The sequence below is a fragment of the Urocampus carinirostris genome, chromosome 17 (genome assembly GCF_059441175.1).
Source record: "Urocampus carinirostris isolate Australia breed hairy pipefish chromosome 17, RoL_Ucar_1.0, whole genome shotgun sequence".
Lineage (NCBI taxonomy): Eukaryota > Metazoa > Chordata > Actinopteri > Syngnathiformes > Syngnathidae > Urocampus > Urocampus carinirostris.
This window is the reverse complement of record NC_142365.1, coordinates 27,182,518-27,210,000: the sequence shown is the minus strand read 5'-3', so window position 1 is coordinate 27,210,000 and position 27,483 is coordinate 27,182,518. Positions and strand designations below refer to the sequence as shown.

At 39.9% G+C, this 27,483-nt stretch overlaps 1 protein-coding gene across 2 annotated transcripts in view; it reads left to right on the top strand.

The window, feature by feature from the left end:
- tmem132e (transmembrane protein 132E) overlaps nt 1–27,483 on the top strand; it is a 508,399-nt gene that overhangs the window by 70,621 nt on the left and 410,295 nt on the right. The window lies entirely within an intron of this gene.

The following is a 27,483-nucleotide window of genomic DNA, read 5'->3' as shown; positions in this document are numbered from 1 at the left end:
AGATGAGGATTTCATTTTCCAGCATGATCTGGCACCTGCCCACAGTGCCAAAACCACCAGTAACTGGTGCACTGACCATGGCATCACTGTCCTTGATTGGCCTGCTAATTCCCCTGACCTGAACCCCATCGAGAATTTGTGGGGTATAGTTAAGAAGAAGATGAAAGACACCAGACCTACAAATGCAAATGAGCTGAAGGCCGCTATCGATGCATCCTGAGCATCAATAACACCTCAGCAATGCCACAGGCTGATTGCCTCCATGCCACGCCTGATTGATGCAGTAATCCGTGCAAAAGGATTCCCAACCAAGTACTGAGTGCATCAATGGACATTTTCAAATGTTTGATTTAGTTTTGCTGTTATAAAATTATTTTTTTACTTGGTCTGAGGAAGTATTCTAATATTTTGAGATAGGATTTTTGAGTTTTTTTCAGCTGCAAGCCAAAATCAGCAATATCCAAATAATAAAAGGCTTGAAATAGTTCAGTTGATGTGTAATGAATCCAGAATGTATGACATTTTTGTTTTTTTAATTGCATTACAGAAAATAAAGAACTTTATCACAATATTCTAATTTTCTGAGACAGTCCCGTATAGCCCCCACTTCCCTAGTGTTGCTTCTTTATCCAGTGATTCAAGTTTATAGGCGGCTCCATGTGGCAACTAGGTGTAGTGAAGTAGTGTGTGAGGGAATCAAAGATATGGATAAGTGCAGACAGAGCTTATTTTCTTTCTATAAAATGACGAAGTCCCTCGGTCTCAGTGCAGAGAGCAATGACGGTGCATTTTGGAAAATATCGGACTCTGAAAAGTTATCGTAAAGTTCATGCATTGTTCATGCATCGTTCATGCATAAGTTCGGTGTTCTTGCAATAAAATGTTATTTTGCAAGATAAGTGCCTTTGTGCTTATGGAAAACATTGATTAGATAGTGAATGTATCACAAATGAGGAAAAATGTAAGAGTTCTGCTTGAAATGCATCCTTTCAAAAAAAGCAAATTTTCTCAGAAGTTTTCTTGGAAATAAGTATTTTCAATCAACTTAGCAATTTTCAACTGTTGTTTTACAAACAATGGTAAAAGGTAGATGCATACGTTTTTTCTAATGATAGATGAAGGTTGAAGCTATCTTTTGATCTGTAAAGATTGGCACCGGCACTTCCCGTTTGAGAGAAATGTCTGGCATTAAATGAGTAAAAAGAAAAAAGAAAGAAAAACGATGTTCGGATCTCCCAGCATGCACAGCCTCAAGATGTGTGAAGGAATCTTGGGTATGTCTTAAATACGCAGTAATTACTTTGGTCACCCGACCATCCTCCAAAGGCATAACCCTGTCATCTACGCTTAACGTATGATAAATATCACCCTGTATTAAGTGGATAGCGCCGTACCCTGAAGCAACGTCACCCGGCGGTGGTAGTCTGCGGAGACTGAGCACGGCAGCTAATCGGAGGGGCGGAAATGGTTTAATCACCTAAATGTCAAAACATAAACGTGATTCGCTTGGCTAAACCAGCACAGCCCTCACACGTTGGTGTTTCATGCTCAAGGAAACGTCTGAGTTGGATTTCAAACGGACATCATTTTTATTTCCCATGGGACATATTGGAGAACATTGAGTTTTTTAATAGCTTCTATTGAAATAGTAGTGTCTTTGGAATCTATAAAATATGAAATGGCAACTAACCCATTTTTTTTCTGTGTCTGTCACCAAAATAGTGGTCCTCTGATTTATTAGCCAGCCGATTTATTGGCTTCTGATATATTGGCACTGATTTCCTGGGACAGATTTCTGCCTCAACTTTATAGTTGTATCAGTATTTTTTAAGATATGAGACTATGGGTCGAGTACAGTAATGTTCTTGCTGTATCGTGGCTTACTTCTACACGGTATTCCTATTTTGCAGATTTTCATTGTGTATTGTGTTTTGCATTTGGATTGGCAGGACAGCCTCCTTGCCCCTTTTCTGCCTTTGTCTGAGAGAGAGTATAACGTTATGGTCTAAGTTGTACACATACATACATTATGTATGCACAAATATTTTTCAAATTTGAGTATCTCTAAAAGCCATCATGTCAACAATATGCAATGCGCTGACAAAAGCATCAAAAGGCAGAGAAAGATGCTTTCCATCGCTGACAAAGTTCGACTTCTTGACATGCCTAGATGGTAAGGCGCCCGCTTTGAGACTGGGATGTTCGGGTTCGCGCCCCGGCCGAGTCATTCCTAAGACTTAAAAAGTGGTCGGCGGCGCCCTCTCTTGGCTGCGGCTGCATCGGGTCAGATGCAATCGACATTTCGTTCTGTGTACATTGTTACACAGAATGACAATACAAGGAAATTATTATTATTATTATTATTATGATAAAGTATGATGAAAGTGAGCTTTTGGGATTCAAGACATAATGACCATTTTAAAATGTACTCGTCACAGAAGGATCACAATCAGTCCGAGAGAAGATACCCGAAAACTATTAAAACTTGAAAGCTCATTCAAAAGTGCTGGGAACTTCTACTCCGGACCAATTGGTACCACCTCCCCTGAAAAAAAGGAATCACGCTGAAGAGGTGTTATTTTACTCCAGTGTCACTGCCCCTTTAAAAAGAGGTGCCTACCAGAGTTTGTTCCTTTTTCTTCATGGGCTCACCCGCACATCAGGTGCGTAAAGCAGACTGCGCAGACCGCGCCAGCCTGCATTGCGGCCTTCCATTGACATGCGGGGCATACGCTTATACACCTTGGAGCACGAAGGAAATTCATCTCAAGACGCTCAGCTGTCAAGGTGACTGTTTCAACTAAACTTTACACAGTTGGTTCTTGGGGAAAGTGTTTGTGGAATTTTCTGTACAAAGGAATCTCCCCGAATTGATTATCGATATAGAGGGAACCTTTAGGTTTCTTTTTACCGGCCGATTTTCCCAGTGTCCCATGCGTTGTCTTTCCCTTTTTTCTTGTTGATTACATGTATTAATATAATTTTGTTTTATATTACTCTGCCTGGTTCCTTGGTTCCATCTCTTCCTGGATTAGTGTTTCCTTTCAGAATTCCAAGAGATCAAATTGATAACTCAATTCAAAATTAAATTATTTTTTAGCGAGTTTCTGCTCTTTCAGACAAAAAGAGAAAAGTCTCAAAACTAAACTTTATGGTGAAGTGCTATCGCCATCCAGAGAAAAAATCTTTAACTGATTGCACTAATGAAGCTTTATTTTCAACCATAAATATATTAAAATTAAAGCAAAACCCCCTACACGTACCATTATAAAAATGTTTAACAAAGGGCTTAGTTTGTCAGATTGTGATCAGATTTGACAAGGTACTAGGTTAGACTGCAAGGTATTGTCTTACCAGTTTTCCAGCTAAGATGGCCATGGTACACTCATCTGCAGGCATTTGATTGCAAAGAAAATTCAGGCGAGAATAAAAACCCGAAATCAGATCACTCAATGTTTGTAGCACCTGCAGTGTTTCAAAAGAGTCTATATTCTCCAAACGGTTCAAATACACAGCATTCAATTTACTTTGGGGTACGTCTTGGATTGGGATTTTAGGCAAATTTTATAGGAACGTTAAGGGGTTATTTGATATTTTGGTCAAACTTTTGACCATTGATGCAGCAGTTTCAAAATCTAAGGTGGATTCCACACAATTTATACAAAAATAAATATTGTTAGATAAAATGAATTTAATTTCACTTTTATGACTGGTAAGGGATTGTACCGGGACTAAAAAAAAATAGAAGTGGGATAAAACTAGAATTTACTTACTGACAGTTCACACACTATAATACTATTTGGCAACTTTGTGTTGATGAATTTCTGATTTTCAAACTCAAAATACCATTATCTCTATTCGAAAAGAGCAGGATCCATTGGAGCGCATATTTTTTCTTCGGTTCGGGATGCCAAAGCGTGCCATTGTGGCTTGCCTAAAATGAACTGCCCTGTTTTGCCAGCCATCTAATATCCCAGGCTGACTATTGATACGTGCTGGCGTCTGGTGGCTTTTTTACCATTCTGTATACAAAACGTGAACTGCATATGTGCACCTATCGCCAATCGCCCTTAAGAGAGAAACGTCAGAGTGCACTTTTGTTGTGAGGCGTGTTCTTCTGGCGAAACATTGTCCCCAATCGACTATTGCTGGGAGCATGGGCCGGCAGAGTGCTTTTCTCCCTTTTTGGGACGCAGATGTGTACAATTGTAGCTCAACTAAAAATAATTGCTCCCTTTTGACGGTGATCCATTATCTCCAGTCGACCATTGTTGATAGCAAAGCCCAAAAAGCAAATTTTGTCATCAGCTGGCTCTTTTTTTGCCTGTTGCTTCCACCTAAAATGAACAGCACCGGTGCCTTCTCGATCCATTAGCCCCTGTCGATTATTGCACTATGCGGGGGCTGACAGAGCACATGTAAATGGAGGTGGGTGGGGGCTCGGGTACTTTGTGGATTCAGCATACTGCTGGGGTTTCTGGTCCTGATTAACCGGAATAACATAATTTTACATTTTACTTAATCATTTGGAATCATAAACAATTTCTGTTTTTTAGTTTTCAAGAACGGTGTTTGCAATTGATAGATTATAAAGAAAATAGATCTGTGATTTTAATATAAATGTTCTGGAATAATATTCTTTTGCAATTAAATTGAGCTTTGTTCATGATATTCACACAATAATTTTTTGAAAAAAAACTGGTAACTGGTAACCAATTATGGTTTTTTTTAGCGTAACATGGTTATTTGAAATAGTTGACTGCATGGCTTCATGCTCTAATTAAAATCTTTTTTTCCTATTTAAAGTTGAATAATGGCTGTTTTATTTCACTTTTTCGGACAAATATACAGTATGTATCTGTTTTTATTCTCTTTATCAAGAAGAAGTTATGATACCTCCAAAATTTGATATTGAAAATTGCTTTTAAAGACATTTTGAATTTGATTTTCTTTTAAACTGAAATTATATTCAATATACATAAGGGTAATCCAGCAAAACAGTGTATTTGAAGTTTGGTCTTATCTGAAAGCAGGAGTATTAAAGTCTAAATTAATACACTCAGTTGTTGCAATTTTTTTACTCAAAGGGACACAGTGTATTATTAAGCACCTCCCAGTGGTAAACAAATCTTAATTCATTGAAAAACACAATAGTGATTTAAATAATAAACAAACATACATTAACTATCATAGTTTTGACTATACTGTGACATCTAGTAGTCAAATACTACACAATGTCCGATATAAGTATTTGCCCAACAGGTTGTAAAAATCTGATTACCGGTAGTTAATATTGGGTGGAGTTCTCCCTATTCATCTGTTTTTACAGTAATAAAACGTGTACTTAGTTGGAGAAAGGTCAGTTTTACTTTAATAATATAGCTGGAAATGTGTTGTATAATTGTAATAATGGCGTAAAATAGCCAATTTAAATCTTTAGTAATTTTGACAGATCCACTCAGCCACTCACCATATGGAGAAATTACATGAAAAAAGTGCCAGAGTTCAGAAGGTAGCACTCAACTGAAGGACGGACGTAATCTGTCTTCACTGACTTCCTGTCCTTGGCCAGTTTTAAGCCTCTTTTTCCATGCAATATACAGCGCTATGTTGATTTTTAGTTAATTTTATTTCATTCTTTTAAAAAAAAAAATCAAACCCGCAATCCACTTGGTGCCTCTTGTTGAGGATTTTTAGGAGTTTTGAGCCTTTAAGCGAGTCAGAGCTCACAGGGGGATTGTGCAGTAATGCCCTGTAGTTAGTAAACAATGAATGGAGTTGTTGGATTACACAGCAATCTCTAAGGTCCTGTAATAATCTCGTTTTTTTTTTCTCCTCACTTTTTTTCTACTTCTTATCTTTTTGGGGTTGCGGCTGAGCTGAAGCCTTTCCCCCATGACTTTTTGCCAAGAGAGGCAATGTTTACTAACATCAGTTTTCCACCCCAAAAATATATAAGGTTGATTACAATTCTACAAAAAATGTTTTATTTCATGGTAAAAATGTTACAAATAGTTTTTGAAATTAGATGATCAATTTATGTGAATACTTAACTTTTTAAATATGATCAAGGATCTCAAATTTCACCTTATTTGCTCTATAATGTCACAAGCCAGGAACGGAGACAGGACCCAATAGCGTTCGTTTTACTCAGTTTTTATTGCGAAAGAGAGCAGTGCTTGCAGCCACGATCCAATGATCGTGGGTCACGGGCAGCTGATGGCAGGAATGCGGAAGTGGCACTTCCGTGTCAGGCGAGTCTAGTCGTAGACAGCGGGAAAACAGGTCAATGGCTGGGACGGAGGAGCAAAAACAGTAACGAGTCCAGAAAAGAGGTGGGCAACAGGTATCAGGCATGAAACAGGGCAAAACAGGTCGATGGCCGGGACGGAGGAGCAAAAACAGTAACGAGTCCAGAAAAGAGGTCGACAACAGGTATCAGGCAGGAAACAGGGCAAAACAGGTCGATGGCTGGGACGGAGGAGCAGAAGCAGAAACGTGTCCAGAAACAGGTTGGCAACAGGTATCAGGCAGGAAAACAGGGCAGGATTATGTCGGATAGTACAAAGCTTGCCTAGCGGAGAGCATAGGTTCGCTGAACGGTCTGACGCTGGTAACAGGGAGCCGGGGGGTTTAAAAAGTGGCAGGGAGCCAATCAGCGACCATGGCTGTTGGCGCCAATGGGGCAGCCGCAGGTGCCCCGAATCAGTAATCATGACATACAAACTGTTAAAAAAAACTTACCCCAGTTACAGAAAAGGTAGCTATTTTTGATGAAATAGAAAAAATATCCCAGAAAGAGGAAAAATAGGCGTATGTAAAATAACTTTAGTTTAAGAAACATTTCTACACTACAGTAGATTTGATTAATAAATACTCAAGTCGAGCAAATCGTTCTACGCAATCTTAATCCATTAAATCTAATCTACCCATCTAGCCTGATCTAATCTAATCCAAAATCCGGCTCAGGGGCCACCTACGCCCCGTGATCACATTTTTACTGGCCCGCGTCCCCCGTCACACATTTAACTGTATGTGGCTTGCCAGTAATGTTGACCGCAGTATACAATACATTTGTACAAATAAAGAAAATTCACTATTTGACCAAATGATTTTAGTAGCCCTTTGGTTACCTTGCCCTTGACTTTCCGTGAGAATTTTAGCCCACCCTATTTCCAGCATGGCCACTGTAAATATAAAAAGGAAAGTTGACTGTGATGGCCACCGCATCCAGTACAGGTGGAAATTGGAGTATTTTTTTACCGAAATCCGAAATAACTGCGTCTGCCAATTTTGCTAAGAGACTGTGGCTGTTCTCAAAGCATATAACACCAAGAGCGACTGCCAGGAACTACAACAAGGTTACTGGGAATAAACGCTGTGAAAGGGTGAAGCAACCGGAAGCTGTTTTAAGAACACATCAGCGCATTTTCATGAGATCTTGCGGTTCAAATGAAAATGCTACAAAGGCGAGCTACAATGTTCCCCAACCACTGCTAACCCTTTACGGAGGGTGAATTAATTAAAGACTGTTCAAAGAATGCCAGGCGGAATAGTCGGGCCTCACATTTTCAGGCTATCAAATCTGGCCCACTTTCAAAAAAAGTTGGGACACTTTGATCTATACGATCTAATCCAGTCCATCTAAATCTAAATATAAATCTATTCTATCTAAATTACTTTATGAATTTCGATTTAGATGTGCGTTTGTACACGCACGCATGTGTGTTCTTATGTGGTTTAAAGGCTCTGCAACAGCTGAAGGAATTTCCCTTAAAATTTAAACAGTTGTACTTTAGACCTCCTAGAGCAGTGGTCGGGAACCTATGGCTAGCGAGCCATATATGGCTCTTTCTATGAGTATCTGTGGCTCAGAGACAAATTTGATTGCATGCAAAATTTCTCCATCTTGTTCTAAGCCTGAGTTGTCTATCCTATTCAGGTACACGCAAAGCCAACGCTAAATAATATGGTATTACTTCGCAGTATATAAAGGGCACGTTTTTCACTACAATTTACAGTCAAGGTGTCACACAAAAAAGGGGGAAAAAAAACTCGTTTTGGCTGTACAACGCTAAAGAATCCTTTATATAAAAGTTCACTATATAATCTGTGTTCAGTGTTCAGATACCTTATGATGAATCCACAGAACTGTAAATACGCCAAAACACCGGAAGAGAACTTAGTCATTTGATTGGGTAAGTGGGAGGGATGGGTGGAGCTATGCAAAAAGCGCAAGCACTCCCTCCCATCTCTCGCCCTACGCCGTCTGCGCCAAAAGTGAGCTCATCAGGCTCCCTATTTGCAGAATGTTGTGACGTTTTTACACAATAACTGCTTGCATCTGGTTTTGAAACCTATATGTTTAACCGATCTTGAGTAATTGCAAGAAAGAGACAAGTTTAAAGTGGTATGTTTGTTGATTTTGGGACAGGGGCTCTGGCATTATTCTCTTTTCATAATTTTTATCAAATCATCAAAAATAAATGTGCTGAAGACTAAGCTTTTGTCTGGGGCGCAGGTTTAGCAATTAAGTAAATTTGTCTCATAATATATGGTGTGGCTCTTTCGCAAAATAAAATTAATATTTTTTGCTTTTATGGCTCTTTGAGTCAAAAAGGTTCCCGACCCCTGTCCTAGAGTGTTATTAGCTAAATTTCGTGTCAAGGAACTCCTAATAAATACCAACTAAATCAATAAACATCTGAAGTTACGATACCAACGTTATCACGACAACCCTGTATGTAACATCCCACATGCCGACATTTCTTGTGTAAATACCATGTAAATTATAACTATAGCCTTATCCCCCTTGTCTTATAACATTATCTTCTCTGTGCCTTTATCTTCTTGCTCATACCTCACTATGAATGTGTAAAACTGGAGTGTCATGCCCAATTTCGTTGTCACAATATGTTAGCCCATTTGTAACAATGACAATAAAGGTATATTCTATTCTATTCTATCTATTCTAAGTTACATCTGGCCATGCAGCATTTTGGCGCTCCCCACCGGCTTCTTGGCGCTTTTTTTAACAAACCACGGCCCTGACAACGTCACGCAACTAGAATGCTTGGCAATACCGGGTCATCATGCTTGTTATCTTTAACACTATCAAAATATTTTCCTAATTGGGTTAAACTTATTTTTTTGCCACTTAGACGAGGTATAAGGGTCTGGAATTTCACAGTTAAATTTGTATCAATTGTCTCAACCTCTTCTAGTGAAATCTCAATGTTTAACAATTGTATTATCTTTAGTCCCATTCATTTAGCACACATGTCCAACTGAAGTAAATTGGTGTGCTCCAAGGCTTTCACTGCCCATCACAATGTTGGAAGATAACATTGTGGTCCATGTGGATTGCCACCTTATCTGTTGCTATCGCAAACGTAAAGAGGAAGGAGTCAATTGATGAATCAGACAATAAAATTCTTACGATGAGAAGTGGCAGCTACAGTTTGGAGGTGAGCTTTTGTGATCAGTGCTATGAATTTTCCTTGGAGGATTTGATGCCAAAGCACAGAAAAGGTCAAAAGTAATGGTACTTCAGCATATTTTTAAAGAGCATGTGGTGTCCTCAAGGAAAGCTTGAGGTGCCAGAAAAGTATGTTAGTATCCTAAAGCACATGTTCGAGAGGAGAGGAGGAATTTACCCGCGTTTGTCTCCCTGGCCGCGTTCCTTTACTCTGAGGCCCTTCCCCCTCTACACTGTATTTTATTTACAAAGACAAAGAAGTAAAGAAACGCCCCTTTGCCCCTCCCCCTGGGGCGGTACCAACATTTTGAAACAGAGAAACATGATACAATCTGATTAGAAATACACACTTTTGAGCAAATTTTGTTTAAGCCTACTTTACAACTAGTATGCCACAATAAATCATAAAAAGTCAAGTCAAGTCATTTGTATTTGTATAGCACGTTCACCTGCTCTGGAGCCGACGAAAAGAGTAGGTTATTATGCTATAGAGTAGAAGTGAGTTTTAAGCTTAGATTTAAACATTTCCACTGAAGTTGCAGATCGGATCTCAGGGGGAAGAGCATTCCACAGCACCGTTGCCCGGAAGGAGAACGCTCTCGAACCAGCAGAACACTTCTTTGCTCTTGGGATCACCAGAAGACCGGCACTCTCAGAACGTAGGCTTCGGACCGGGACATAGGGGGAAATCAGATCTGAAAGATAAGAGGGAGCAAGTCCATGTATGATTTTGTATAATACTAAAAGAACCTTGAAATCACATCAAAATCGGTGTGATGTGATCGGACTTTTTTGTTCTAGTTAAAAGCCTCGCTGCGGCATTTTGTACCAGCTGAAGAGACTTGATTCTAGACTTCGGGAGACCAGAGAGTAGTGCATTACAGTAATCGAGACGGGAGGTAACAAACGCATGAATTATAATTTCCACATCCGACTGAGACAGTATAGAACGAATTTTAGCAATATCACGAAGATGGAAGAAAGCGGTTCTAGTAATTTTCTTTACATGCGTTTCAAAGGATAGATCAGGGTCAAATATGACACCTACATTTTTAACTGAGTCACTCTGTGTGATGTGACATTTGTCAATGTTCACAGCAGTTTTTGAGAATAAGTCACGGCATTTAGATGGACCAATGACTAACATTTTGGTCTTTTCAGAGTTAAGACGCAAGAAATTGAGTGACATCCACTCTTTTATCTCAATGAGGCAGGCCTCCAAATTTCCACAGTTTAGTGTGGCAGATTCCTCCAAAGGAAGATATAGTTGAGTGTCGTCAGCATAGCAGTGAAAACTGATATTGTACTTGCGAATAATATCACCTAATGGAAGCATGTAAATGCTGAAAAGAAGGGGGCCAAGCACTGAACCCTGCGGAACACCACAGGTAACATTAAAGGGCTCAGATGTAATTTCACCATATTTAACATAGTGTGTCCTATCTGAGAGGTAGGATCTGAACCATAAGGTTCCTGAGAGACCAATCCATTTTTCCAACCGTTCTAGTAGGAAATTGTGGTGCACTGTGTCAAAAGCAGCACTAAGATCCAGCAGCAGCAAAAGTGATGAAGCGCCAGAATCCATTGCCAGTAGGAGATCATTTGTTACCTTGATCAGAGCTGTCTCAGTAGAGTGGTTAGGCCTGAATCCTGATTGCATAGATTCAAAAAGGTTATTCTCGGATATGAAATCATTCAGCTGCTGTGTCACTACTTTTTCAAGTACTTTAGAAAGGAAAGTTAGGTTTGACACAGGTCTATAATTACATAAGATTTCTGGATCAAGACATGTAAGACACAAAAATGAGCTAAATAAGGTCAATTATCTGCCGTCCGCCATAAAACACAATGTTTCTTATTAGCTGCCAAATAATTTTGTTGCAAAATTATAGCACGAATACATTTTTTAATTTCACAGGTATTAATCTTCTTATTTTAACAGGGAAAACATGATAATATATATATTTTTTTGATTTATAGTTGTTATTTGATAGTTCCGGGTAATGTTTCATTGCCTACCTTTACAATGTAAAATGTGAAAATAAATACATTTTGAAATGTATCTATAACTGATGAGTTTATAGTTTAGTAGACACTCAAAATAAGGAGAGAAGACAGAATACACTTTGAACTTGCAAGGAAAACAGGAGAGGACTATATTAGAAAAAAGGATCCAAAATTCCAAATATGTTCCAAAGGTCCCCCCTTAAGCCCTTTCTTTTCATTAAATCTAGGTTACTAAAAGCAGATCCGTCCTACAGGGTGTGATTTATCTAAGAACAGCAATAATACATGTTGGTCAAAGCAATGAGAACAATGAGGAATAATCGTCAAAATAGCGAACAACGCTCGCTTTCTATGCAATACCCTTAGCAAGTGTTCAATAATAAAACTGAAACAAGCAAAATAAGCTCATCAATAACTTAACATTTTATAATATAACGTCATCAACTTATTTTACTAACATTTTGTCTGCTTCAATATTAATTCAATGAAAAAGTGTGCCTTCGTTTAACCCCTTACCGTTCCTGCAAAATTCGCCTGAAATCCCAATCCAAGACGTAACCCGAAGTAATCTGAATTCCGTTCTTGAACTGTTCTAAGAATATGGACGGTTTTGGTCTCTTTTGAAAGGAAAATATCTGAAATTTTGCCCCAAATCTAAAAATAATCATTGTAAGTACTACTAACATTAAGTAATCTGAGTTGTAACACACAGGAATAGAAGGTTCTTATTCTCGCCTGAATTTATTTTTTTGCAATGGACACCTTAGGAGAAAAACAGACAAGACAATAGCTTGAAGCCTTACCTAGCACTTTGTCAAATTTGATCACAAGCTGAAAAACTAAACATTGTATTTTACACATTTTTGTAATGGTAGGTCTAGGCATTTCCAAAAGTGGCCATTTTACAACGACAAGTTCACATCTGCTAAAACTCAACTTTGGCCATTTCTTAGACATTGTGAAAGAGTTGTAAATATTTACCTCATCCTTCTAGATGTGAATCCATGATTAGTATAGAATAGAATATACCTTTATTATCATTGTTACAAGATGGGTTGAACTTATTGCGACAACGAAACTGGACGTGGCACTCCAGTTACACATTTTGACTGTAGGGATAAAAGATTAAAAAAGATAAAAATAATTTGGATATTGTGCACACTTGCGTGCAATAATGGTGCGTAAAAATGAATCAAGATTGGCTTTTGTGCAAGTTTACCTTCGGCTCTGATTTAAATATACACCCTAAGTGTGTACATATCTATATTGGTAATTCATTGGCTAATCAATCCACATTTGAATAGGCCTAAAGAATTTTGAAGCCGAATTGGTCATGACGTTTTTTTCAAAACTGGCGCTCATAGGTTGTCACGGCCAAGGGCCCGCAAAGGAAAAGCTCGCAATTGGCCAAAAGCGGTGTCATTAAAAAGGTCAGAGGCTAAAGGAAGTATTTAAAATAATGTGACAAGTCAGTTTTTTTTTTTTTAAATGGGATCAATAGAGCCAAACAGACGGATTACAACCAAGATCGTCAAACAATGCAGGACTGTCTGTCACGGTTGCCATGGCGCCCAATTGGCCTCGCCCGTGTGGCGCCAGCTGCGGCTCATTGACAGATTGGCTTCCCGTCTATATAAGCTCAGTGCTCTCATTCTTCCTTTGTAAGTCCGTCAACTAACTTCTTCCCCGCAAGACGTGGGTTTTGACTCAGTCCTGTTTCCTGTTGGTATTCCCTGTGCGATATGTTCCCGTCTATTTTTGTTCTGTTTATTATTCTCTCCAGTTTTGTTCCCTTCTAGTTTGTCCTGTTTATTTTCGATATCCTGTTTCATTATCAATCCTGTCTGTCCCGTCCTGTCCAGTATCGACCCCATCTGTCCGATATCTACTCGGGCAATTGGTATCGATCTTGTCGGCCTGTAGCTTCCTATCATTTCACGCCAGACTGCTGCCTAACGTGCATGACTCCCCATTTCCTGTAAAATAAAAAGCTTTTGTGAGAAACGTCACGCGTTTGGGTCCTGATCCGGTTCTTGTTCATGACACTGTCGCCATTATCGTGTATTATGAGTAAATATTTTACACGGTTGGGTTCACTAGACTTTAGTGAATGCGGGCCGTCGGAAAGTTAAGGAGTTAAAAAAGATTGGTAAACACTGATATTTCTAAACTTTAAACAACTAATATGCAATAAATAAATTAAAATACTTTGACGTACTGTGTTTCTCTAATTGACGGTAGCACATTTATAAGTTGTGTTCGACCAGCCATACGGCAGAAACGTTGTATAATTCCGAAATTTCTTCGTTTGCATTTTTTCATCATCGCCCCCAGAAGTTATCACAGCGTAATTGCTAGGCAGGTGACGAAATGCAATAAAAGTAGAAAGCAGAGCATATATAAAACGTTAATGTTTGCATTAGCGATATGTTCTTTCCGACCAAAAAAGTGCGAGGACGCTAATGGCGGATGAAAATATGTCGTAACAAAGCCCTGCAATGTATTTTTTCAAAGCCAGAGAAGCCGACCGGCCCCAATTTCGTGCCACGAGAGGGTCATGCTGCTTATTAACAAGGCATTGTAATAAACGCAGCTATTAAATAAGAATGCATCCTACACGGAACGCATCATTAAATTAAGAGAAGACATTTTTTTACTGAACGCACCTACACATCCTACATGAGTCATTCATATAAAAAAGAAAGTGCTTGCCCAATTACATGCTCTTCTAGTTGATTAGTTATTTTAAGCTCTGTTATCTCTCGCTACTTGGTATCTCATACTTGCTGAATCATGCATCATGGGTTGAAAAATATTTGCTACCCGTTGTCCTAGATTGTGTATTGGCGCAAGCAGAGGTCGGCAGAGGACATTTTTGCCGAGCCAGGCTGCTATTTTCGTGCCGTTCTGTCCATCAAAAAGTAAACTGAACTTGCTCAGCTGCAATCCATAATCCCGGATAGCATATTACTGTAAGCGCGGACCGGCAGAGCATACTGTTGTCGGCCCGGTGGCTCTTTTTTTGCTGTGTATTTCCACCTAGAACGAACTCCGCTTGTTTGGCCGGGATCCTTTGTCCTCAATCCCATATGCCTGCGAGGGGGCATGGATAAAAGGCACTCTTGTCGGTGGCGTAGCCTTCTGTTCTGCTTCAAATGAAATGCATGGTTCGTGAAGGCGGACCATTATCCCTAGTCAATTATGGCTGGGTGCAGGGCGCTTTTTTTTTCAGTTTGGGCTGTCAAAGAGTGCCATTGTGGCCTCTCTGAAATGAACTGCACTGTTTTGATGGTGATCCATTATCCCAGGTCAAGTCTCTGAGAGGGAGAGCTGATGGAAAAAATTTGTGTCAGCTCTTTTTTTCCTTCTAAAATGAACAGCACCTACGCGGCTGTGATCCACTATACCCGGTCGAGTATTGCTGGCCAGCAAAGCGCATGTTAAAAAATGGGTGAGGCAGGGCTATTTAGTGGTTTTTCGCACATGATGGGGGCTTTCGGTCCCCATTAACCGTGATAAATAAGGTGACATGAAACGAACCAGGAAGCAGGAAGTCAGAACTCATATTCGTAGACAATCTGTCACTTTTATTAGGAAATAAAAGTTGTCCAACACACAAACGGACCAAAAACAGAACAAAACAGGTTCATAGGCAGGCAAAATTACAAACTAGGGATTACTCAGATCAAACAACAGGGTTTCAACGAGGGTTAAACAATGGTCTGGCAACGGGCAGTCCCAAAAGGAGCGTTTAAGTACTCCACAAGCAATCAATTCAATGCGTCTCAGCCGGTGTCAAGGGGCGTGACCAGCTGGGTACCATGACGACCGTGCAGGACATGACAGAACCCCCCCTTCAAGGGACAGCTCCTGAGGTCCCAAAAGGAAACAAATACCTCGCCCCCCAGAATGGGTCGATGTTCCCGATGAGGGCAACCCCACTCCCCTTCCGTAAGCGTGGGAACGGGGAGAGGCAGGAGCGGAAGGTGGACGAGTCGGACTGGCGGACAAGTCGGACTGGCGGTCGGTGGTCGAGTCGTACTGGCAATCGGCGGAGTTGGACTGGCAATCAGCGGAGTCGGACCGGCAAGCACGGGAGTCAGACAGGCAAGCAGGGGAGTCAGACAGGCAAGCAAGGAGAGTCGGACAGGCAAGCAAGGAGAGTCGGACTGGCAAGCAAGGGAGTCGGACTGGCAAGCAAGGGAGTCGGACTGGCAAGCAAGGAAGTCAGACTGGCAAGCAAGGGAGTTGGACTGGCAGGCAGACGAGTCGGACTGGGGAGCAGAAGAATCAGACATGGTACCCCAAACTGTTGCTTTTTCCTAACAGCTTTTTTTTTAATTACCATTTTCAAGATGCACATCGCACTCACATTTACTCACTTAACAGAAAAATTTGTCTCACAGAACCCCGAGGCTTTGTTTTTCTTCTCTCGTTTTTGCTGCATTGGTTATGAATAATATGCAATTGGCTGCAACTATCACACCGTTGTGTAATACGTGTTCAAAGTATCGTTTATGCTCTGCGTCATTTCCCTTTTTCGGGGGTTGTTGTCAATTTAGCATCTATCAGCGGGCACTCGGATAAAACGAGGACAGTGAGACAGTGATGCGCCTCCTGTTAAAATTTCAATTTTCCACCTCGGAGGCAGCTTGCTCCACATGAAAGAGGATGAAAATACATTTCTTTCGAGCTGGGGTGGGTAAAAAAGAGCAGAAACACCTCGCAGGTTTTAAGTAAATGCTGTAAATGAGGCAGTAAATTGGGGAAAAACAGCAGGGGATGGACATTTTTCATTTAAGGGTTGATTGCTTGTGTTTCCATTCAGTACATCTGAACCAAAGGGTTTTTATTTTTTGTGTTGCACTGCCATTGTAACATGTACACCTGTTTACTTAAAAACAAAACAAAATAAAACCTATAACAATGTCATACGAAAATAAATAGGTTACATTTGTTTAGTGGTAGGCGATACTGGGAATTTTAGTCCCGACCCAGAAGTAAATACATCGTAATATTGATCAATAACGATCCGAAACGTATTGCCTGGAAATATCAAGATATTTAAATAAGTGAAAACCCCCCCACAGCACATTAAACATTTATTATATTTTATTAAATAACAAAAGTTCAATCTTTATCAGTATAAAAATATATATAAATATTTCTATCAAAACTGTTTCAAGCAGCAATGTAACAAAAATACAAATATAACAATGTCAACTATACCTTCTATTGCACAATATATTGAAAATAAAATCATTAAGTGCAAATAGTGTAAACAATACAATCAGAAAATATTTAACAGTATAACAATAAAATATGTCTACTACAGCAACTGTTACAGAGCAAGAGAGTCAAACCTAAAAATCAGCATTGTAACGAACCAGCCCTTTTGGATATGTTGCTAGAGTAACAACGGATTCACATGTTTTTGTCCAGAAACAGTAACATGTTTACATTTGTTGTTGCAGCTTTTTCTTCTACGTAGAGTAAACTATGTTTATGTGTTTAAGTAAATCAGCCTCAGTAGTGGACCACTTGACCACACAGATAACACATAGTACTGTTTGCTCAGGAGGTAGAGCACTTGTCTTGGAATCAAGAGGTTGCAGGTTTGATTCCCAGCTCCTCCGTGTTATATGTCGAAGTGTCCTTGGACACAACACTGAATCCTTAATGCCCCCAATAATCAGGTAGGCGCCTTGCATGGCTGACTCCCTATTGGTGTGCGAGTGTGTGTGTGAATGGGTAAGTGTGAGGCACATTGTAAAGGGCTATGGGAGGTCTTCATGGACTTGAAAATCGCTTTATAAATGCAGACCATTTACCATTTCTCCTGTTGATTATAATGGGAAGAACTAGAAATTTAAGCTACATATTACTGTCATTTTACCCAACACGTACAGTATATAGTATGGGGAGAGATTTGTCTCAAACTTAACTCATTGCAGATATGTTTGTGGCTCTGCAAAATAATGTTGTCCCAGTAGTGAATTGTTATGGGAAAAACTTCTTGCAACTGAAACTGTTAGTTATATAATACTGTCATTTTTACCCAATACATATACAGTATGGGGAGATATTTTTCTCAAAAACATTTTTTTTTTTGCGATTTACTCATTATCTAAAATTCATCCATCCATCATCTGCACCTCTTATCCTCAGTAGGGTTGCGGGGGTGTTGGAGCCCATCCCAAGTGTCTTCGGCCAGTGGGCTGGTTGCCAGCCAGAGAACTGGCTCACTCATTTACATCTAGGGACAATTTGGACCGGCCAATTAACCTGACAGACATGTTTTTGGAATGTGGGAGAAAACTGGAGAGCCCAGGGAGAACATGCAAACTTCGTACAGGATGGCTGGTAGCTAGATTTGATCTCATGTCCTTAAAACTGTACCGCGGACGCGCTCTCAGCCGCCGTGCCACCTCTAAAAATCATGTCTTTATAAACGCACACTCAATATTGAAAATCACATACATAAATCGGACATATATATTTTTAGCGCTGCCAAGTACATGATTGACACTAGATTTTATTTCTTTTAATAGTACTGAAGAAAATTGGGTTTGAAAGTCCTTGAAAAGTGCATAAATTTGGCTCTTAAAAAGGTGTACTGTATGAATCCTGTTTTTCATAGTGCGGCTACTTTAGAGCGCCCCGTTGAGTATAGCCACTCTACTGTTGCTTGTGTTGATCCTTAATTCCTAGGCATCAGTCAGTTACATCACTGCTGAAAATAGTATTTTTGTTCTGGGCATTCAAAGACATCTTTTCTGAGTGAAACATCCACCCATGTCTTTGAAATGATTCTTCCTACCTATTTCAGAATTCCCTTTTAAGTCTGCGCTCCACATTCATTCAGTGGTAGTCATCCTCTAGTTGACGTAACGTTCGACCCGGCCAGTCATGGGTGGTCCAATTTCTTTCTTATCCTTTTCTTTTTTGCGCCACCTTGCCTCACAAGTCCATGCCGCCTTTTTCTCCCCGTGAAATGATCTGAAATTCACAAACCTTCGTGCTCGCTCGCGAGGAGCCACTTCAAAGATGTAGGCGCCCCTTTATAGCCGCGGGACATGGCCCACTTCCTTTACGCCATTCTACCCTACAACGCACCCCCTGCCCGTCAATCCGGCTAGGGCTTGGCAGGGGACGTCATTCATGAAATGAACTTCCTCTCTCCCCTGCCCGTTTCAGACAATCCTATCTCCGGCAAGGAATGGAAAACTCCTGATGGAAGGACTTTTTACTCGAGTCTTTACTGTGCGGCGACAGCTCTGGTTCAGCAGCTTTAAAAACAGAGCGAGTGCGTTTCTGACCTTTGACGTTTCACCGGGTTTGAAAGTTCTCTGGGGGGATAGCATTGCTTTTAAAAGTGGTTGTGAGTTCATTTTAGCTGAAACATTTCATTTAGATCAAGCGATTAGGTTGTTTTTGGTGGTGTGGTCAGGGCTTGGGAGGTGGCGCGCACAAGCAACCACATCTTTGACAGTCTGCATCTATTTTGGGGTCTTCGAGTGTCCCAAAAAACATTATATCTGATATTTTTGATATTTGCATTGCTATTAATTATCATAGTACAGTAGTTCTTATTTATACAAGGACCTTTAAACATGAGAATTTTGTTATATGAGTTTTAGTTGCAACAAAAATCCTGCTTGCTGTACTAAGTGCTCGTACGAGTAAAATGCTTGAATTTTAAAGTGTTTTCAAGATTTTCACAGTACCAGAATTGTGGGTAAAGTGCTTGAAAATGCTTAGTATTGTTGCCATGTTTCTGGTCAGTCCGACTCAATAAACCACACATGAAATGAGAGAAAATAAATAAAACAAGTCAGCTTAATAATGACTCTGACACACTCGCTCTGAAGGCTTCGCTTTGTCATTGCATTTGTTCTTTTCTCGTGATTAGTGACAGCTGGCATTAGTTTGTATAGTATTGTCATGTAAGGCGTCATCGTCCCCTACGTGTCGCGCCTACAAGGACAAATGTATCAGACCAAGGATGCTGTCGTTTTAATAAACGATGGGTAGAAAACTTAAAATCACGTATGTAAATCTCACATATGTTCATGGCTCTACAATATACATGATTCACTTGGCTTTCTTAAAAGGTGCTTGAATTTGGTCATGAAAAAGGTGTACGAACTGTTTTCACGCATATTCAAAGTTGTCTTTAGCTTCCTCGTTTCTCCCTTCTTCGCATCAAATATGAAATTACATCACATCTGTGTGGGAAAACAGAAGTGCACAGAACAGCCTTTTCATATTTATGAACACTCTCTTGTGCTCACTCTCTTTTATTCCCATTTCCCGTGTCAGGGAAAGTTTTACAAGATGCCTTGACAAATTACAGCAGGGCCGCACTATTGAGTATTGAAGGACCGAAGGGTACCCAAGCACCAAAGTCAACTTCGAACAAAAGTGAGTGCGTTTTCACAGCCAGCTAAAAATGTTCAATGAAATGGAGTCAAAAGAATGTCAGTCCCTGAAGCTGCTTGATTTGTTGTGTCTATTTTGGGTAGACTTATGATGTTGTCGCAAAAAGCCATGCCAGTAATGGATCTGGCCTTGGTGAGATACAGGCTCTGCAGGGGTGGCGTTTGTGAGAGTTGTTTCGTAGACTAGCCGTGGCAGTAGGCCGAACCTGCAGCTATTGCTTTTTCTCCCGAAGGTGTCAAGCATTTTTAGGCGCTCTTCTGACTTTCCTCAGAGTCTGATTTGATTGAAAAAATTACAATGAAACGATCTGCTAAAATACTAGCTGTCGCCGTGCTTCACAGTTTGTTTTGGGTAGACCCATTGACTTGTGCACCCTCACTGCCCCAGTGATAGCATTTTCTGTGAGTTTGCATCAGAACACAATGCTCTATGAAAATCCGAGAAATATACACACCGCGATACAGAAAAAGGGTTACTGTACACGGAAAACATTATGCTAAGCAAGTGGAGGCAGTCTTGGCATCCCCAAAAAATGGAGTTAATCAGCAGAAAAAAAGTTCAACATATCAACGACTTTCTTGGCTCAGAACAGGACAGCATCAGCAGAGGGGGTTTGAAAACTGGCTTCTGTTGGATCCCACTGGGCATGAAAAAGTGATAGAGAACCGCCAACTGTCAGGGTGTTCGTGCCATTTTTCTCTCTGCTCTGCAAAATTCATGATTCACACTGTTTTTTTTAATTGTAATGTTGACTTCTACCGTTCATAAAAAGTGCTTGAATTTGGTCATGAAAAAACGGGCATTTGGCTTAAATCAAATGAAACATTTCCTCCTATTTACTGAGTCCCCAGTACATTGTACTCGTCATGCTAACGGGCAAATGGCGTGGCTGGGTCATAACAAATTCCCAGGATACTGGCGGGGTCGGCCAGACATGGGACCAAGTCACACATGTGCAAGTCTCAAGTAAGTCTCAAGTCTTCACCTTCAAGTCCCAAGTAAGTCCCAAGTATTTTTTTCTTGGGCAAGTCAAGTCACAAGTCAAGTCCCGAGTCTTAGATTGCCAAGTCCAAGTCAAGTCACAAGTCATAAAAACAGCGACTCGAGTCGACTCGAGTCCAAGTCACTAAGTCTCAAGTCCCCATGTCTGGGGTCGGCCCACCAAGGACTAAAAAGCAACTCGCATCCAATACACACGGGGAATTATTCTGCACTTATCTCCACCCCGCACTCGTAGCGGCTAATCTTATCAAAGCAGGCTTGCGTTTAAGAGAACTCCTGTTATTTGCAGGTAGGAAGTTCCTTTTTGCATTGGGATGAAGGAAGGATTAGCTATGCTTAAAAAAACCTTTTTGCAGTTTTGTTTCTTTTTTGTAGTGCTCCCCCCCTCAACTGACTATTCAATAAGGGAGTACTTTAGTAAAGTTTTCAGCAAGGCTGTGTATTTAAAGTGGGGATACTGTTTTGGATTAGGTTGGCGTAATATCCGTATTTTTCTTAAAAGTTAACTACACATTTCAAAAGGAATGTTTTCTTCAAGTTATAGATTAAGCTAACATCAAGAAGGATTTTTTCTTCAAGTGGAATAGATGGTGTAATGCGCCAATAAGTGGGTCAATAGGTGAGTAAGGGATGCTCTAGGGTCGAATATAGCGCTGAAGCAAATTCTTTTTAGGCAGTAGCATAAAGATAGGTAATGTGTGTGTTGATTTTTCTTTTTTCTTTTTTAACAGATAATAGGTTCGCCCCCATTGGAGATTGTAGAAATCCGGAGCAATCACAAATGTCAACATAGGTAAAGGTTAAAGAGATCAGGTCTATTGCATTGTGAACTAAGGTAATTGCATTTTTAGCTAATAAGTCTTTTAATTTGTGGATTTAAAAAAAAAAAAAAAAACTAAAATGTAATTATGTTTTTTTCTGCCTGTTAAATCACAATTATTTCAGGGATTATAAACCTACCAAGTTGCGATGCTCTGTTTGTATTTATGCTAAATTTCAAGGCTATGCAGTACATTTTTTAAAAATTCCTGTTTATGTAGTCATTGATTACATATTTGAATATGACAGTTTAACTTTATAGTGAATTTCTATATTGAATTGAATTGTCTTTGTTGTCGTTGATATCAACGTTGAGAAACATTGAATGCAATGAGATTAGACATGGCACTCAAGATGTGATAAAGACTTTGAAGATAAAAATGACAAGACTATCAGGATAATTAGAAAAAAAATATTTACTAAGTACTGCATAGAGCCTGGCCCAAGTTGTAATAATAGTGCAATGAAAGAATAGTCCATCGTAACAGTAGTGCAATGAGAAGTTCAGCAATAACATTTACAGCAACAACGACAAAATAAGTGGCAAAATATATTATTTTACAGGTATGCACACATGCTTAGGGTGGTGATGGCCCTGGGGAAGAAACTCTCAGCCTGCTAGTCCTTGTATGCTGTCCTATATCAAAATACTGAAGCTGTAATATGAAGGCCACGTCAGTGTATGCCTTTTTGACACTGTTGTATGAGCAAATATGCTTGAGCAAGGTTATCTTTGTATCATCTCATCAGATGCACAATATATTGCTTTCCACCCTTCTTTTTTGTCCAACTCAGCCCGGTTACCGTAGTATTCCACCAAAACCCAACAGTCCTTTATGATGCATTGGCATGTCACACTGATCATATCTGACAGCTTGTTTGCACCGCGTTATTTCCATCCTCGGCGGCAGAGCCTTAAGTAAACAAAGGTTGCCTCCTTGCCTCACGCTTTATTAAATACCGGTGAGATGACTGAGTGTCAGTCGGTGGCGACGGGTGCCATGTTCCGCTTGACTGTTAATCATTCAACTCCTTTTCCCCGGGAATTGGGTTAGGATGCGCAGACGTGCAACCAGACTCGCTCGCAAATGCACTTGTGTCGTGAAGGCGCATCTGTCTGCATTTGCAACCGAGATGCACTTGCAGAACAGACTCCTCAATGTCTTTCGGAGAGGAAAAAACATGTTGGAATGAAACTATGCAGAAAAAAAACTCTACGAGCTAGAATTTCCATCTAAATCTAAACTACTCTATAAAACCTGATTTGTGTGTGTGTGTGTGTGTGTGTGTGTGTGTGTGTGTGTGTGTGTGTGTGTGTGTGTGTGTGTGTTTGAATGTGCGTGTGTGTTTGAATGTGTGTGTGCACGTTTGAATATATAGGCTGTGAAACAGCTGAACCAATTTTGCACTTGAGGCCTCAGCGAGCAGTTTTAGCTCAGTATTGTGTCAAGGCAACCTCAATAAATACCGCCGAAATCAATAAACATCTGCTTCCGTGGGGTCTCTAATTCCTTCTGGTGGCCAAATCGGGTACTACAGCCAATGACCACCAAGCAGACAAATCCAATCTTCTATCGGCCTGGCAACGAAAGGCCTTTTTGCTTGTAAGTGCAAATAGTATTTCTTTAGGAGTTAATTTGTATAGTGCAAGGCTCAGGAACACGCAGCTACCTGGCGCTTTTCCAAAAATGTTTGCACATTGAAAAATATTGGGGAGAAAAATAGATTTTTATTTTTATTTGGATTCTGTAGGAGGATAAACATGTCACAATTGTTTTAATATTTTCCCATGCCCTAAACATATGGGGAATAGATATTCAATTTAAACAAGGAGCTGTTATGAGTTGACGAGCGAAAGGCTGTACTCTGATGAATTTGAAACATTTAAAACTATTCTCCCTGGCCAACCAAAAGTTTTATTTGGATATTTCAGTTTTTTTTTTTAAGTGGAAAAAAATTCACACATTTTTTTCACATAAACCAGATACTGTATAACAAAATCAAGGCCCGCAGGCCGGATGTGTCCCCTGAGATAGTGTTCTACGGCCCCTGAGATGTTCTCAATTAATGACTGTATCATACAACCAGGAATCCTAAACGGGATCATGTCCGAAGCTCTGGAGCAACATGAAGGTTCAGTCAGTATTGGGGGACACAACATCACTAACCTCCATTTTACTGATGATATTGCCAGATTGGCAGGAGATCTGGTCAATCTCTTGGAGCAATTATCAAGCCAGTATGGGATGTAAATAAGAACAGAAGAAACAAAAGTAATGACCAACAATCCCCAAAGTATCACAGCAAACATCACCATCAACCACAGAGAGCCAGAACCTGTCACCAATTTTAAATATCTTGGAGCTGTCATCAGAAGAGGCGACACAACCAGAAATTATGGCCACGATAGCTCAAACTACAGTCGCTTTTTGCCAGACCTAAATTTTACTGCAGGGACAAGATCATAGCAGTGAAATCAAAGATCAGACTCATGCAAGTGCTGGTTACTTCCATCTTCCTCTACGCTTACAAGAAATGCACTCTCTCAGAAAAACTAGGTAAAAAATCCAGGCTTTGGAGATACGCTGCTACTGGAATCTTCGAAGCATCCGCCTATATGACCAAAGAAACAGTGCGCACATTGGACCCTACGAAGAACTGTTGTTAACTGCGCAGACACAAACTTCCGTGATATGGTCACAAGATCATCAGGACTGTCCAAGATAATTATCCAGGGCACAGTCAAAGGGGGCTGGAGCAAAGGAAGACTGAAAAACAACTGGGCCGACAACATTAAACAGTGGAGTCGGCTGTCTAGAGCTGCGTCCACATCTTCCTCAACACCTCCTGCCAAACTCTCTTTCTGTTGGAGCGCCCCTGGAGGCTGATAGTAAAAAATGCATACATTAGCCTCATTTCTGCATACGCCGCAGTGTCATGATTACTGATGTAATTCACCTGTGCCCGCTTATTTGGCGCCAACCGCTGCGGGGTCTGATTGGCTCCCTGTTCCTACTCAAACCCAGTCCTGTCAATCCCCTGTTGTCAGTCCGTCTGGAAACCTGATTGTATAATAGGCAAGCCTTTTTCGACCCTGTCCCGTTTTTGCTCCCGTTTGTCTCCGGCAACGACCTGCTTTGATCCTGACCACGTCTGCTCTCCCGTCCCGGCTTACGACCCCTTTATTGTTCCCGACTACGTCTACTCTCTTGTTCTGGCTTACGACTCGTTTCCGTCCCTGACACCGCCATCGCTAGCTACGGAAGATCAACTTCCGTGTTTGGATCACAATCCGAGTAAGAGAGCAACTTGCCTCCCACGTCCAGCAAACACCGGATTGTGGGCGCAGCCCTTCCTCTTTCCTTCAATAAAACTTATGATAAATGTTACGCAATTGGGTCCTGTTTCCGTTCTGGTCCTGACACGCAGGGTCTAAATTAGGTGACAAAATTGGAGTTTGTAATCCCGAAATGAGGGTAAATATAAAACATCCAAATGAAGTTCAGTGGTCTACAAAATATATTTATACAAAATACAGTTTGATGAAAGTGGTTTTGTCCAAATAAAAATAAATAAAAATACAATGAAAATATTAAAATGCTTTATTTATAAAAGTAAAATGAAGAACACACAAATCTGTTATTTTTCAAAAGATAAAAAAAATACCGACAAATTATTGTCGCAAAACAAATTTAAAAAAGTTCATAAAACGGTTCATGTTTACCAATTTCAACTGTTAATATAATTTGTAAAGTTTGATTTTGAACTGCTGTGTGCGATAGCTAAAAAATAGCTGTTTCAAAGTGCATCTCACAACTTGCCATCGAATATGTCTTCATAATTCTCTGGCTTTATTATCTTCTTAGGATTGGGTAATGAAATGGTGACATTTCGCCGAGGTGAAAGTTGGTCTCTGCTACGTAATCATAACGTTTGGCGCCGCCACCTCTGTAGCTGTGTAAATCAATGGTGTCTCACTCCCGCCGTAATGAACTCGATTAGACTTGTGCGGTCGCTGCAACCTTTCGTTTTCTTCTCCGAGATGCTGGACCATTGGTGGGCAAATAACAGAAAAACATCAGATTTATTTTTCTTTAAGGGACAATGTGTATTATTTTAGCCCTTGATGTTGCTGTATGGTGTCGTGCTGGGGCAGGGGGCACACTTTTTGTGCATGTGAGCTACTTATAAAATGGCCATGTCAATATTATCTACAGCAGGGGTCTCCAGGGAGGTGCCCGCGGGCACCAGGGTGCCCCCTGAGGACAGTTAAGGTGCTGGCGGACTCTTTCTGGCAAAAGCTCGCCATCGCTGGGCTCTTGTGATTTTCTAATATTTTATTTTTCTTGTTGGATGACTGAGTCTATTTCATTATTTTAATAACTAACCTGAAATAACATAATCTTAACATAATAAATTTTGATATTAGATTATTCTAATAAAAAAATTCCAGTCCATGGGCTTAATGGACAAAAAAATCTATTCAGGTCTTGATAATTATTATGAAATTAACTCACAGAATAGAATGACAATCAATAACCAATTTATTTATCAATCTTTTTCATGATTAATTTTACAAGAAATACAACAATTGAAATTCCAATTTATGGGTTTTACAAAGTGAATGAGCAAAGAATGTGCAGTTTTTTTAGCTAGCTATCTGGCTACCTTTTTAGCTTTGTTGCTTGCTGTCTTCCTACACTTTTAGCTATTTAGAAAGCTTTCTAGCTAGCCTTTTACATGTTTTGCGTGCTATGTAGTTAACGTTTTATCTTTTTTTCCAAGATATCAAACTAAATTTTGGCCTCCTTTCTAGCTAGCTAGCTCGTTTTTTTGAGCTTTTATAGGGCTATTTAGTTAGCTTTTTACATGTTTACTTTTCTGGAAAACCATCAAGCTACTTTTTAGCTATTTAGCAAGCCATGCAGTTAACATTTTTGGGTCATATCCTTATTTTGATGACTTGCACATAGTGAAATCAACCAGGGATGCACAGTGTCAAGCTGCATTTATACCTTCAGTTGCGTCTCCAGCTTTGGAGGTTTTTGAAGTTTCTCAAATCGTTACGCGGCATTGTCTTGAAGTATTAATTAAGGACATTTATTATGGCCCATGCAAAAAATGAAGGTAGTGTTTCCCATTGGTAAATTGTAATGGTAAGAACTTCCTGCAACTGAAAATGCAAGCTACTTATTGTAAGAGAAATAGTGGTCTTAATGTGCCTTTTATACTATATTATATACTCTTATACCCAATATAAACTTCGATACTTTTTATTTTTATACTCTTATATCTTTATACGTTTATATTTCTATAGTGCTCAATAAATGTGGGGTTTTACGATTTCACAAACACCTTCAAGGTCAGGAGAATAAGTTCTCAGCCACCAAAAGATGTGCTTCTGATTAAAAAGCTACAACTTGATGGCCACTATGAGGCGTGCTAGCTGATATCAAGATTGCCTTGACACAAGCACATTCCAAGCTGCTCGAAGGTTTCGGTTTCTTCTCACAGAGAAGCATTGTGTTTACAAAGTTTCACTATCCCTGTTTTTCATTTATTATACTCGCACACTATCTAGCGACCAACATTATACACTGCATTTAAATATTTGATTCCTGTCTAAACCAATCAGATTCATTTCCTGTGTTCATATAAACCAATCTGATGTGTAGTTTCCTTCTTGTGTTTTACAATAAATAAGCGTCCTAAAAAAGGAGGAGTGTGTTCTTCCT